The sequence below is a fragment of the Anomaloglossus baeobatrachus genome, chromosome 5, assembly GCF_048569485.1.
Source record: "Anomaloglossus baeobatrachus isolate aAnoBae1 chromosome 5, aAnoBae1.hap1, whole genome shotgun sequence".
In the NCBI taxonomy this organism is placed as follows: domain Eukaryota; kingdom Metazoa; phylum Chordata; class Amphibia; order Anura; family Aromobatidae; genus Anomaloglossus; species Anomaloglossus baeobatrachus.
Window position 1 is genome coordinate 346,491,994 of NC_134357.1, and position 14,594 is coordinate 346,506,587.

A 14,594-nucleotide genomic window follows, 5' to 3' on the forward strand; every position below is an offset into this window, starting at 1 on the left:
TATTGACTTTTAGGATTGCTACTTCCAATAGGTGGCACTAGAGTTCAAGTCCTCTTCCTCTCTGAAGAGGCACAATTTGCATATTTATTTTCCCAGAGCAGCATGCAAGGCATTTAAGTCTCCTCATACTGACATTCCAGACCTGCATTTCACTCTCTATAAAGAGAGACCTTACCCCTGAAATCCCAGTCTTAGGCCAGTTTCACACATCCTTCTTTTTGCCGGTTTCGCGGATCCGGCACGCTCCCGTACAGTGAATACAGTACAATGACAGCGCTGTAACTTCCGGGTCACATGCGCCGGTCACATGACAGCACGTGACCGGCGCTTGTTGCACTGTCATTGTACTGTATTCACTGTATGGGAGCGTGCCGGATCCGCGAAACCGGCAAAAAGAAGGATGTGTGAAACTGGCCTTAGTCTCTCGCCTAGCCAAATTAGATCTCATACTTTGCACTGATGAGGGGCAATACCCTGAAATACTGTCTGCAAATTGAGATTCTGTTTTTTCTTATATCCCAAGTCATATGGCAAGGATCGTTAAAGGGTTGATATTGACTTTTATGAGTACTATTTCGTATAGGTGGCACTAGAGTTCAAGTCCTCTTCCTCTCTGAAGAAGCACTTTACATATTTAATTTCCCAGAGGAGCATGCCTAAAAAGACACATAAATGATTGACACCGCCAGACCACACGCCTGACAGTAGTTCGAAATAACTCCCTCTGCCTCATTACAGTGAATTTTCCATTGGAAGTTTTGTCTGAATCATGTTTTTCAGATATTTACATGTAATAGTTGATGTAAGCGCTCAGTGTAGAGCAAAGGATAAAAGTGAGCAGAGCTTAATGCGGGCGTCACACGAGACGATTTATCGTGCGATGTCGTTGGGGTCACGGTTTTCGTGATGCACATCCGGCATCGATTACGACGTTGTTTCGTGTGACACCTACGAGCATCTCAGAATGATCGCATATAGCTTTCTATTCTGCTTTTTGTGAGGTAGAATCAAGAAAAAACTATTCAGGATTTTTTTTGTGTGTTTTTCTTTACGCCATTCATTGTGTTGTAAAACAGCTTTATTCTTCGGGTCAGTATGATTACAATGATACATTTACCGTATTTTTCGGACTATAAGACGCACCTGACCATAAGACGCACCCTGGTTTTAGAGGAGGAAAATAGGAAAATAAAACTTTAAGCAAAAAAATGTGGTCATGACACACTGTAATGGGGCGAGGATCTACTGCTGACACTGTTATGGGGGTAATGTCCCCAAATTCTCTACTAAGGCACCCCATCCTGGTAATGATCCTCCTGCCTTGTATATGATCCTGCTATAAACCCCCATCCTGCTCATATACCTCCATCCTGCTCATATTCCCCCATCCTGCTTATATACCAGCATCCTGCTCATATTCCCCCATCCTGTTCATATACCCCCATCCCATCCTGCTCATATTCCCCCATCCATCCTGCTCATATACCCCCATCCTGTTCATATACCCCCATCCTGTTCATATACCCCCCCATCCATCCTACTCATATACTCCCATCCTGTTCATATACCCCCATCCTGTTCATATACCCCCATCCTGTTCATATACCCCCATCCTGTTCATATACCCCCATCCTGTTCATATACTCCCATCCTGTTCATATACCCCCATCCTGTTCATATACCCCATCCTGCTCATATACTCCCATCCTGTTCATTTTCCCCCATCCATCCTGCTCATATACTGCCATCCTGTTCATATACCCCCCATCCATCCTGTTAATATACCCCCCATCCTGCTAGATGCCCCCATCGTGCTCATATACCATCCTGGTATATGGCCTGTATCCTATAGCACAGAGAAAAAAAAAAACATTTATACTCACCTTTTCCTCACTCCCAGCAGCCGACCATCTTCCTCTCTGCAGTGTGCAGCACGCGATGTCTTCCTGTCTGTGCCGATCAGCTGATCAGCACAGATCAGCTGACCGGCACAGACAGGAAGACATCGCGTGCTGCAGTGGGACGTCTCCACACACGGGGACGGGTGAGTACACTGATTCACTGCACCCCGCGCTGATGATGACCGCGCGGGGAGCAGTGAATACAGCCGCACATGATCACTCCAGGCTGTAATTGCCAGGGGTGATCATGCGGACCGGCTCTGTACTATGCGCGCGTCCCCGCTCGTCCCCCCGCCCACCTGTTAGCGCCGGCTTCAGCGCTGAGAAATGGGCGGGAGGATGGGCGTGCATATGTAATGAGCGGGTCCACGTGGTCACAGCAGGCTGCTACAGCCTGCTCGTGCCCCCGATGACCCACTCCACCGCAGCACCTCATTCCCCGCAGCCACAGTCAGACCATAAGACGCACCCCCAACTTTTCCCCAACATTTGGGGGGAAAAAAGTGCGTCTTATGGTCTGAAAAATACGGTATATTGTTCTTTATGTTTTGCCACTTTTAAACCATAAAAACAATTTTATAGAAAAAAAATGTTTTTGCATTGCTGTATTCTGAGAACTATAGCTTTTTTTTTTTATTACTCGGCTAAAGGAGCTGTATACTGGTTTATTTTTTGCAGGACAAGATGACATTTTCAGTGATACCATCTTTACTTACATGTGACATTTTCGTGTTCTAGTAGATATTTTTTGGCGGTATGATGAAAAAGCAAAGGAGTTTTTTTGCCTTTTTTTATGGTGCTCATTCAAGGGGTTAAATACTGTCACAGTTCTGTACATCGGGTCGTTCTGGAAGTGGCGAAACCAAATATGAGTATTTTTATTTTTTTTTTACATAAATATACGTATTTATTGGTATCATATTTTTTCAATTTTTGTGATTATTTTTTATAAAACAATATTTTTACAATTTTTTTCTTTTTCACTTAGTCTCTCTGTGGGACTTTAACTTTTATTATTCTGAACAATGGTATAATCCAGTGCAATACACATGCATTGAAATGGATACCTGTCAGTTTTACACTGACAGAAGCTTCTTAGACCATGCGGTCACTTTATTTTAGGATAGGTTACTAAGCACTTGAATGTAAAAAGACTGTGCATATGCTATAACGTCCTCCACTCTTTTCTTAAGATTCCTACAAGATATTGGAGTGTGTCAGTGAGAATTTCTGCTTATTTATCCAGAAGAGAATTTGTGAAGGTCAGATACTGATATTGGATGAGAGAATCTGGTTCTCAGTCTCTGTTCTAGTCCATCCCAAAGGGATGGATGGGGTTGAAGACTTCCACATTCCACATTAAATTCTTCCACATCAAGCTCACCCAACCTTGCCTTTATGGACCTTGCTTTGTGTACTGGTGCGCAGTTGTTCTAGAGGAGTTACAGTATATGTTGAACTCAATGGTTTTGTGTCTTCTTTCAATCTTAAATCTATGAAATAGAAAAGGCTGTTTCCCAAATGTTCCCATAAAGCTGGAAGCATAGAATTATCCAAAATGCTATGGTATGCTAAGGTGTGCCGCCCCCGCGTCAGCAGCGTGCCGCCGCTGCTCGGATCCGCGGTGGCTTGAGGGGGTCTCTGGACCCGAGGGGTCGGGGCCGCGTGGCCACTCGGAATTAAAGGGGGGGTATTTACAGGGGATTGTATGGACAATTTGTGACACCATCCGTGGTGCATGATAAGGTGTAGTACCACCGCTGCAATGGGGAGAACCCGGTGGCGATAGCGTGGGCAGCCAGATGTTTAACCCCTCCACGGGTAGGGGGATGCCCCGGGACTCGGTGTAGGTGACAGGGAGGTGCCGCTGAGACGGTCAGGGACCACTTTAGTACTCAGTCCAATAACGCTGACACCGACAACCGTGGAAAACCAAAGTTCTTAGTACCGCTGCAGCAGGGAGGGAGCACGCCTGGATCCCGTGCCCGTTGGTGTTGCTTGTTAGCCTGTGGCCTTTTCCGTGGCACCTCACTTCTAACTAGTCTCTCTAGCACAGAACTATCGGGTCCCGCTCACCAGTATGGCTAACTGGGTGAGCTTGGTCTCAGGGTTCACGCTTGGGATCTTCTGGGCTATGTATTGGGAAAGTCATATCCCCCTCACGGCGCTAGTAGTCCGATTTTGGAGCGGGTGGAGAACGGATCTTGAAAGCTCCGTCCCCGTCGGGTAAATTGTCAAGACGCTTGAAGCTCCTTCTCGACCTAGGGTCCACGTACCCAGTTGTGCCCTGGCCCCTGCCTGGTGATGGCACAAGGCTGCCGGCTGTCGTCCTCGACAGTCCGTGCCCCTTGTCACGATTCCTCTGTGACCGGGGTCCAGCTCCTACCAGGTCCAGACCAACGTCTGCCACGTAGTAAACTAAGGAGCCCAGCTCCTGACCTCCTCTCACTTCCACCTCCAACACTACACTGTTCTGCTCCCAACACTCCTGACCTCCCCTTAACCAACCCCCCCATTGGGCGACCCTATTCCCTTCAGGTCAGCCACTGGTGTGTCTGGTGGGTGTGGTGCAGAGTGTTCCTAGGATTTTGATTAGCTTGTTCTTAGCAATACCAAAGGTCAGGGACCCGTAACCAAGGGGGAGGTGGATACTGTGCAAAAGGGCAGATTGCACAATACCCTGTGACGACCTGAAAGGCCAGGGCATCACAGAAGCATTAGGATTGCCCTTCTCTGGAAAAAAGGGGCCTAAGCCAGCTCCAGAAAAACAATCCCACAACATTATATCTCATTCACCAAACTTTACCTGCCCGACTGTATTGTGCTAACTGTAGAGTTCTACTGGCATTTGCCAAACTTAGAGAAGCATGACTCCACAGAACGTTATCACAGCACCAGTCCACTGGTAGAATACTTTTCTTCAGCCCATTGGCTACTGGGCATTGTCCTTTGTGATGTAGAGCTTTCATGCACATGCTCAGCCATGGAAAAGTATGGATTGAAGCTGCTGGCGCAGTTTTCATGTAGATGTTCAAGGAATTCTGTCAGCACAGAATAATTGTTCAAACCAAGCACAGGTGTTTGGTACACCTTTAGTGTGGCCAAACATTAAAGTTCACCTTTCCACCTACTTGTGTTCCATCTATCTTCTCCCTTCTCTGGCTCTATAAAGCCAGAGGTGTCAATCAAAGAGGAGGGGAGGTTGGGTTTTGATAGAGAGAAAACAAGTAGGTAGGAAGGTGCATTAAACTGTTTGGCCACGCCAAGGGTGCATCGAACACCTGTACTTGGGTTAAACAGTCATTCTGTTAGTGGAAAATTTCAGACTTGGAAAACAAGCTATATAACTTTAGGTGGCCTGCCAACTTGCGGCTGAGTTGCTGTGGGTACTAAACGCTTCAATTTTTCAATAGTACTAATCACAGCTGATTGTGGAATATTTAGAAAGTTCACAAACTGACTTGTCACAATGATGGTATCCTTTTACAGAGGCATGCTCAAACTCATTTAGCTTCTATAAGGGAGCCATTTTTTATTAACCTTAGTAAAAGCAGACTGCAATGCGAGGGGCTGGACTTTATACACCTGCAGCGACGGCACTGAATGAAAACCCTAAATTCAATGATTAAGACGTGTGTCCTAACATTAGCATTTAATTCTCCCTGGATCTCTAACTAGAATATCACGAAGAAGAATTTTCATTATGTTGAAGGATTCAGGTGCTCAATCTCAATTTTTCTGTTTGATGGCATCTCCACTCTATGTGTTTGTAACCACTAGAAGACGGAGAAAATACTACTCAATATTAATTAGCTTGTACTTATGATGTAACACCTTGATTTAATTATGATGATTGAGTCAAAAAGTGTGACAGTCACATTTCTTGGCTAGAAAATGATTCAGATTACAAATAAGGGCTGTCATCTATACAATCAAGTTCACAAAATGTTTTAAGTCCTTGGCCTATAGAGAAAAATCAAAACCATCCTCCGATCCAGCTGTATATCATTCTTTTGTCTACATTTCACAAAAATTCTACATGTATTTTTACACTTTTTCAGCTATAACTCCATTCTGCTTCCACAACATGGTATGTTCACATCTTCTGACATGGCTAGTAAGTGTGGAAGTCAAGTGGCTGCTTTAACTAATGGCTAGACATATATAGGTCGTAAACGACTATTCGAGTATATTTAGATAGGTCCTATTGCCTTTACTTTTAAGATGTAGGAACCACCATTATCATAAGATCCTTGTAAAGGGTTTAACGGCCACCTATCCAGGAGTATAAATTGGGTTGTGAAGCCACATGGCACATTATTTGAGCGTTTATCATACAGAGATAATATCTTATTTGGTTTTCGTCCCAGGTCCAGTAGCAAGACGAAGATACAAAGGTTGGCCACCATGAAGATCAACTAGAGCAATGCTCTATCATTTTTTTTCTAAATGTGGACTCGCTGATGGGCAACAAGGTGGGAGCTGTGATTAAATGTTTTTCCACATGTTGCGCAAGCATAAGGCTTCTCCCCTGAATGTGCCCGCTGATGAATGACCAGATTTGAGCGGTGAGTGAAGCTTTTTCCACAGTCAGTACATGCATAGGGTCTTTCCCCTGTATGAACCCTTTGATGGGTCACCAAGTTGGAGCTTATGCTGAATTTTTTCCCACACTCTCCACAGCTGTAAGGTCTTTCTCCGGTGTGCACCCGCTGATGGGTCACAGCGTTGGAGCTAGTGCTGAAGCTCTTGCCACATTCCATACACATGTAGGGTCTGGACCCAGTGTGGACTCGGAAGTGAGTTACCAAATTGGATTTCTGGGCAAAACTCTTCTGACACATAGCGCACGAGTACGGCTTGTTTTTTTCAATGGCTTGGTCTTGAAGATCACAATCAAAATTATCTACTTCATTTTTCACTTTGGATTTCCCCGACGATTGCTTTGTCCTACCATTTCTTTGACTTTTTAATAATGGACGACCTTGTGTTTCTTTTGTTTTACTTGAGATATTTTGTGTTACCTTCTGATCCCTTGTCTTTTTACTGTCAGTCTTAAGATTTGTGGTTCCATTGGATTTTGTTACTTTATATGAACTTCTTATCTTCTTTGATTTGGACTTCCCCCAGTTCTTTTTGGTCTCATAATCAGATGCTTCCATTTTTTTTATGACCACTGAGGATGGAAGTCTAATGTCATCCAGCAAAGATTCCTTAAACTGAAAAATAGGAGACAGAAAAGGTGATAAGAAACAGCCAACTGTACAAATAGCCTGATAAACTTCATCTTATGTGCACACAATGGTGTTGGATTTGCAGCTATGATTTAAGAAGACCTGTCTTTTAACATGGAGCACTATTTTAAAAGAGGGGGATCTTTAATGCATATGTGAACACAGCCTTATAGGTGTTACTCCTACATGTAAAACAGGGAATATATATTCTATAAAAGAACCAAGATTTTACAAATATAACGTAAAATCAATTTTGTGTAACAATTTGTTGGAGAAGACTATAAGCCCTTTTATATGAGCTAATTAACAAGAGGTCTTCTGACTTGTTGTTTCTTCTAACAAATTCTTACTCTTGATCGGTATACAATTTTCAATATGTTTGTCAAATCTCCAAGGTAAGCATATATCCATATGCCCTGTCATCCTTTACCAGCTCCACTTTATTAAGGATTTCTTCACCGTGCCCTCCTTTTTTATTCCTATAATAGGTTCATTACTCTGTCCGTGTAGAGGCATGAGCCTACATCTATCACAAATTTAATGTCTTATCCTGTGCATAGGCTATAAATGTTGAGAGTTGGGAATACCAATTTAAGGGGGTCTTGCATCAAGGTTGTTAGTAGAGCAGTAATTGCCGCTGCTAAACTCACTGTTAGGGCTCGTTCACTCGATCATATTTTTGGTCTGACTGCTATCTTTGGGAGGCATGGTAAGGGACAGTTCAGGTCACCAAGTCAATAGGGTTAGCTGTGGACTGACCTTGTCAGGGAAAGAGCTTATGGGGGTACTAGGGTCAGGCAAATGTAGTGCCTTTTAGGGTAAACCCCCTTAATCATTGTAAGATGGCAAAAGGAGACATCAGAGCATTGCTGCCATCATGATGACTCTTTGGGATCTACTGGATGGGTCAGTCTGCTCTGCTTTATCCATTTTATAATAATGGATTTATGTCATATCTATTAAATGTGGACATTAGTATCGTGACACTTACCACTGTGAGTTTGTCACCTCAAAGGACTTACCACAGGCAGCCTCTTTTGGTTTGGTGATATATATTTTCTATGTACGTTGACTGTAGGTAAAAGTAAATCACTTTGTAGTTTGTGTGCACAATTTGTATTTTTTAAAAGAGGTGAATTTTTAACAATACTTTTTAATAAAAAGTTCTATAAGTTGTTCCTATAAATGTAATATGGAGTTGAGCCTTTATAGGTGTGTATAGGTAATTCCCCTTCAATGCACTTAGCTTTCTTTGGATGCACTAGTCTCTTCCATCCATCAAATAAAACTCACCTATTCAGAGTGCGCACAAAAAAAAGAAAAGAAATGGACTTACAGATCAACAGGACAGGGTTTAATTTTTAAATGGATGAATTTTTGTAATAAATCTGCAGTGTGTGGATACATCCTAAACTGAGGTCTGCACATAGTGGATATGCAAATCTGTGGCAAATTCCACACACAAATTTTGTCACAGCATTCACCCGATTCATTTCAAAGGTTGAAAACTGCAGAAACAATTGACATGTTGCTGATTGAAAACCCATTCCATATGTCAGTCTTTTTTACTGATTTGACTAGTAACTGACTACTTTGTGCTGCAATGTATAAGGGTCTCTACTGGGGTGTGACATACATGTCACATATACTGAGTGCTGAGAACCAACACCGGAAGATCATCGACGGTCATTGAGCTCAATGAGCATTGATATAGGTTTGCATAAATTCAGATATTTGTAAAGCTCGGTGCCCAATACCAGCCCCCACTCAGCTTTCTCCATATTCTGAATGGCCAATGTGCCTAGTTCTGCAGTAGAAGGTTATACCCATCTTAGGAATGTATCACCTTGCCATAGGACAGGCAATAACTTTCTGATCGCTGGAGGGGCCACTGCTGGGACCCCCACTGATCCTGACAATAATGAAGTGATGGCACGCCGGTGTGGTCATCGCTTAAGGCTGCATTCTCAGGAGCGGTGGGACTCTGAGCAGACTGATCAGCAGTAGTGAAGAGTGAGCACTCCCATGCTCGGTACTCAAAACGATGGGCTCGATTCATTTTTAGAATATCTTGCAGAAAAATGCTTGCATTCCCCATTGATTTCCATTATACTTGGGTGCTCAAGTCGAGTCCATCCAAGCGTCCAACTGCTCATCACTAATACTGAGCACCCGAGCATAATAAATTCCCGCTCATCACTAATCAGCAGCAATCGGCAAGATGTCACCTATTTTAGGGGGAAGGTCAAACCAGAAATATGATAAAAATATCCCTCCGATGCATTACCGGACATATGTGTTATTCAGGTTTTGGGGAACGCTCAGAGGGACTGTGTTAGCACCCAACTTTACCAGAAGCTACAACTAATGCCGGCGTCACACGGTACGATATATCGGGCAATATGTCGGCGGGGTCACGTCGTGACGCACATTCAGCATCGTTAGAGATGTCGTAGAGTGACAGCTACGAGCGACGGTGAACGAGCAAAAATACTCACCTTATCGTTGCTCGTTGACACGTCACTCATTTTCAAAAAGTCGTTTCTTCTTCTGTGCGCTGCTTGTTCATCGTTCCTGGAGCAGCACACATCGCTCCGTGTGACACCCCGGAAACGATGAACACAGCTTACCTGCGTCCCGCCGGCAATGCAGAAGGAAGAAGGTGGGCGGGATGTTTACGTCCCGCTCATCTCCGCCCCTCCACTTATATTGGCCGGCCGCTGTGTGACGCCGAACGTCCACCCCCTTCAGGAAGAGGATGTTCGCCGCCCACAGCGAGGTCGTCCGTGAGGTAAGTGCGTGTGACAGGGGGTTAACGACTTTGTGCGCCACGGGCAACTAATTGCCCGTGAGCGCACAAACGACGGGGGCGGGTGCGATCGCTCGTGCAATCGCCATGATAGATCGTTCCGTGTGACGCCGGCATAAGGCCGGTTTGATGCATCATTTTTTTCCCTCACATATGAAAACTGATCAGTGTTTTTTCCGGGAGCTGAAACAATTTTTGGTGTCTGTTCACTTGTGCATCCTGATATGGTCAAAAACAGGTCAGCTTCTTTGTATTAAACAATACAGGTGACTTCCTCAAGATCATCGACTTGCATTAGGGAGTTTGATCTGCAACAAGGATAAAAACTGAACTTTTTTTTTTAGGACAGTTAGGCCCTGTGCGCACTAGAAAATGGAATTTTCTTAAGAAAATTCCGCAGGCTCTGTAAGATTTCCGCACCCGCATAAAAAAAAAAAAAAAAAATGCAAAAAACGCACCGAAATCCGCATGCGTTTTGTTGCGTTTTTCTGCGTTTTTTCCGCACGTTGGTACGTGTGTTTTAATGCATTCAATGCAATAAAGCACATTGAGAAAAAAAAATAAAAAAAAAAAAAGGTAATTTCCTTCTGAGAGGGATAGATAGACAGATCGAGGGATAGATAGACAGATCGAGGGATAGATAGACAGATCGAGGGATAGATAGACAGATCGAGGGATAGATAGACAGATCGAGGGATAGATAGACAGATCGAGGGATAGATAGACAGATCGAGGGATAGATAGACAGATCGAGGGATAGATAGATAATCAATAGATAGCGTCCCTGTGAGGACAGTTCTCATGAGCGGTAGTGTGTTCACATTACCGCCCGTAAGACATGACCTGTAATTACCTCTGTAGTCTCGTTACGAGGCTGGATAAAGTACAGTGTGTCAGACGCGGCTGCAGCAGTCTGCAAGCGTCGTGGGACCTCGGTGGATTACGCCGGAGTTGTGTGTTGGGAGGGGTTAATAAAGTGGTGAAAGAGGGGGCTTTTTTGTGTTTTATTTAAAATAAAGGATTTTTCGGTGTGTGCGCGTTTATTCACTTTACTTAAGGGTTAATCATGAAAGCTGTCTCAGACACTGCCATGATTAAGCCTGCACTTAGTGGCAGCGATCCGCTGCCATTAACTCGTTATTACCTGGATTGCCACCGCATCACGGCAATCTGGAAGAGCCGGAGACACTCCGGGACTGTCGCATAATGGATGCGACAGCCCCGGGGCAGCTGCGGGCTGATATTCTCGGCTGCGGGAGGGGGGGGCATTAACCCTGGCCCTCCCCAGCCTGAGAATACCGGGCCGCAGCTGTGTGTTTACCTCGGCTGGACGGTAAAAGTACGGCAGAGCCCGCATTTTTTTTTTTGTTTTTTTATATGTACGTTTGATTTCTATGTGTATTCTATATGTCTGAGTGAGTGTGATGTGCTTACTCTCTGCTCCGCTTCCTGTCATAATGACATCACTTCCCTGGGGGTAATACATCTTGGTGATGACTTTCTGGATAGTCTGTGACTTACCTGGTTTAACTATTGAACTGGGTGTATTGATTTCCTCATTATAAGGTTATCTTCATCCCCTTCTTTTTCTAGTATTTTGTACTTATTATATTGTATTTATTGATGGTGGTGCCAGATGGTGTACAATTCTCTAGAGTATTATATGGCATAGGGTTTGCAGTGAAAATTTGCACAAAGGTCCTGCATTTATGCCTGTGAATATTATTGATTTGTACAACTAGTGGAATTTCATTCAGTATCATGGTGCTGGGTTCCTAACATGGAACTATGTATTGGGGTGTTCGTTGACTGTTTTTTAGATGTTTTTATTTCCCTGCAAACCGCAGGGCAGTGATGGACATTATGTCCCGAAAACGCGAAATACTGCAGGGAATAACGCAAAAAATGCAATGAACCGCACAGAATTTGCTACCTGCGTTATTCCCTGCGGGATTTCACGATTACATTACAGTCAATGGAGTGACATCCCGCAGCTATCTGCGGAAAAGAAGTGACATGCAATTGTTTTTGCTGCGGGAAACCTGCAGCTGTCAAAATACGCCTAGTATGCACAGCATTTTCTTTTCCCATAGGATTTGCTGGTGAATCACTGCAGAGATGTTATGAACATTTTCTACAGCGAAACATGCAGCAAATCCGCGGGAAAATCCGCCAAGTGCGCACAAGGCCTTAGTCCCTGAAAAAAATTGAAGTGGCAAATTAAGTGTAATGGGTAGGGAAAAGTAACATTGAACATACCCCAAATAAGTAATGCATGAAAGACCCCAGGAAAATCCTGAAGAAGAACAAGCAAAAGTAAGAGGAAACCTACAATATCTCTGATTGAGTTCAAAGATCTGCGCGCCCCAGTCCCCAGAGCGCTGTGCGCCCCAGTCCCCAGAGCGACCCCGTCCCCAGTCCCCAGAGCGCCCCCGTCCCCAGAGCCTAGCCCTTCCCCAGAGCCTAGCCCTTCCCCAGAGCTGCGCGCCCCCGTCCTCAGAGCCTAGCCCTTCCCCAGAGCTGCGCGCCCCCGTCCTCAGAGCCTAGCCCTTCCCCAGAGCTGCGAGCCCCCGTCTTCAGAGCCTAGCCCTTCCCCAGAGCTGCGAGCCCCCGTCTTCAGAGCCTAGCCCTTCCCCAGAGCTGCGAGCCCCCGTCTTCAGAGCCTAGCCCTTCCCCAGAGCTGCGAGCCCCCGTCTTCAGAGCCTAGCCCTTCCCCAGAGCTGCGCGCCCCAGTCCCCAGAGCGCTGCGCGCCCCAGTCCCCAGAGCCTAGCCCTTCCCCAGAGCCTAGCCCTTCCACGTCCCCAGAGCCTAGCCCTTCCCCAGAGCCTAGCCCTTCCACGTCCCCAGAGCCTAGCCCTTCCCCAGAGCCTAGCCCTTCCACGTCCCCAGAGCCTAGCCCTTCCCCAGAGCCTAGCCCTTCCCCGTCCCCAGAGCCTAGCCCTTCCCCAGAGCCTAGCCCTTCCACGTCCCCAGAGCCTAGCCCTTCCACGTCCCCAGAGCCTAGCCCTTCCACGTCCCCAGAGCCTAGCCCTTCCCCAGAGCCTAGCCCTTCCACGTCCCCAGAGCCTAGCCCTTCCCCAGAGCCTAGCCCTTCCACGTCCCCAGAGCCTAGCCCTTCCCCAGAGCCTAGCCCTTCCACGTCCCCAGAGCCTAGCCCTTCCCCAGAGCCTAGCCCTTCCACGTCCCCAGAGCCTAGCCCTTCCCCAGAGCCTAGCCCTTCCACGTCCCCAGAGCCTAGCCCTTCCCCAGAGCCTAGCCCTTCCACGTCCCCAGAGCCTAGCCCTTCCCCAGAGCCTAGCCCTTCCACGTCCCCAGAGCCTAGCCCTTCCCCAGAGCCTAGCCATTCCACGTCCCCAGAGCCTAGCCCTTCCCCAGAGCCTAGCCATTCCACGTCCCCAGAGCCTAGCCCTTCCCCAGAGCCTAGCCATTCCACGTCCCCAGAGCCTAGCCCTTTCCCAGAGCCTAGCCCTTCCACGTCCCCAGAGCCTAGCCCTTCCCCAGAGCCTAGCCCTTCCACGTCCCCAGAGCCTAGCCCTTCCCCAGAGCCTAGCCCTTCCACGTCCCCAGAGCCTAGCCCTTCCCCAGAGCCTAGCCCTTCCACGTCCCCAGAGCCTAGCCCTTCCACGTCCCCAGAGCCTAGCCCTTCCCCAGAGCTGCGCGCCCACGTCCCCAGAGCCTAGCCCTTCCCCAGAGCTGCGCGCCCACGTCCCCAGAGCCTAGCCCTTCCCCAGAGCTGCGCGCCCACGTCCCCAGAGCTGCGCGCCCACGTGCCCAGAGCTGCGCGCCCACGTCCCCAGAGCTGCGCGCCCACGTCCCCAGAGCTGCGCGCCCACGTCCCCAGAGCTGCGCGCCCACGTCCCCAGAGCTGCGCTCCCCAAGATATAATATTTATCAAGGGGATATTGGAGACTGGATGGGGCTTTTCCTCCATATGATGTCACGTTCGTGTCGGCTGATCATCACTATAGACGAGATGTCACCGCAGAGGGGAAAACGGAGGAGCTGTAGAGCAGTCAATAGTATTGTACCCCCAAAACTTAAACCTGACTGTCTCAGATGACCCCTTTAGTGCCCATAGCAGTATATCACCCCACTTCCCATTGTGCCCATCACCCACATTTTAATTACACACTGACCATTACCCGAGTCCTGTATACTCAGCGCAGGAACAGCAGCAGCTCCTGACAGACATGACATGGAGGAAGCAGCGAGAACAATGGCCACACAAGACAGCTGCACACACCGGCATCTCCTACCCCACAGCCACCTCCAGGATGACAGTCCTACCTGCCGCTCAGCAGCCAGCCTTTTGTGTATGCGCTTACAGAGCAGAAGCACTGAAACTGCCAATTAGAAGGCTGGTCACGCAAAGCATTCTGGGAGGCGTAGTCTTTTCGTTCCTTAAAACCAGAGGTGAAAACTACAACTACCAAGCGTCTGAGGAAATGAAAGAAAGGTTAGTGATACGGAGCAGCCAATCAGCGAGCGCCGCCTCCTTTACGTTCATGACAAGAGGCGCTTAGTGCTGACTAGTAAAATCGCTGCTGCCGCCTAGTGGTGAAAGCTCGTCAGTGCTATGCAGGCGGATAGAGCAGCTGCGGCTCCGTGTTTGCAGTCTGGGGTTTACTTTGTGCTGCGGCATGGAAAAA

General features: G+C 46.9%; 1 long non-coding RNA gene across 1 annotated transcript; it reads right to left on the reverse strand.

Annotated features, from left to right (window-relative positions):
• Positions 1 to 5,715: 5,715 nt before the first annotated feature.
• Positions 5,716 to 14,378, reverse strand: LOC142311440 (uncharacterized). The gene is made up of 2 exons (XR_012754269.1): positions 14,233 to 14,378; positions 5,716 to 7,120 (listed from the first exon to the last, which is right to left on the reverse strand). It is a non-coding gene; the product is annotated as an uncharacterized LOC142311440 (long non-coding RNA).
• Positions 14,379 to 14,594: the final 216 nt, after the last annotated feature.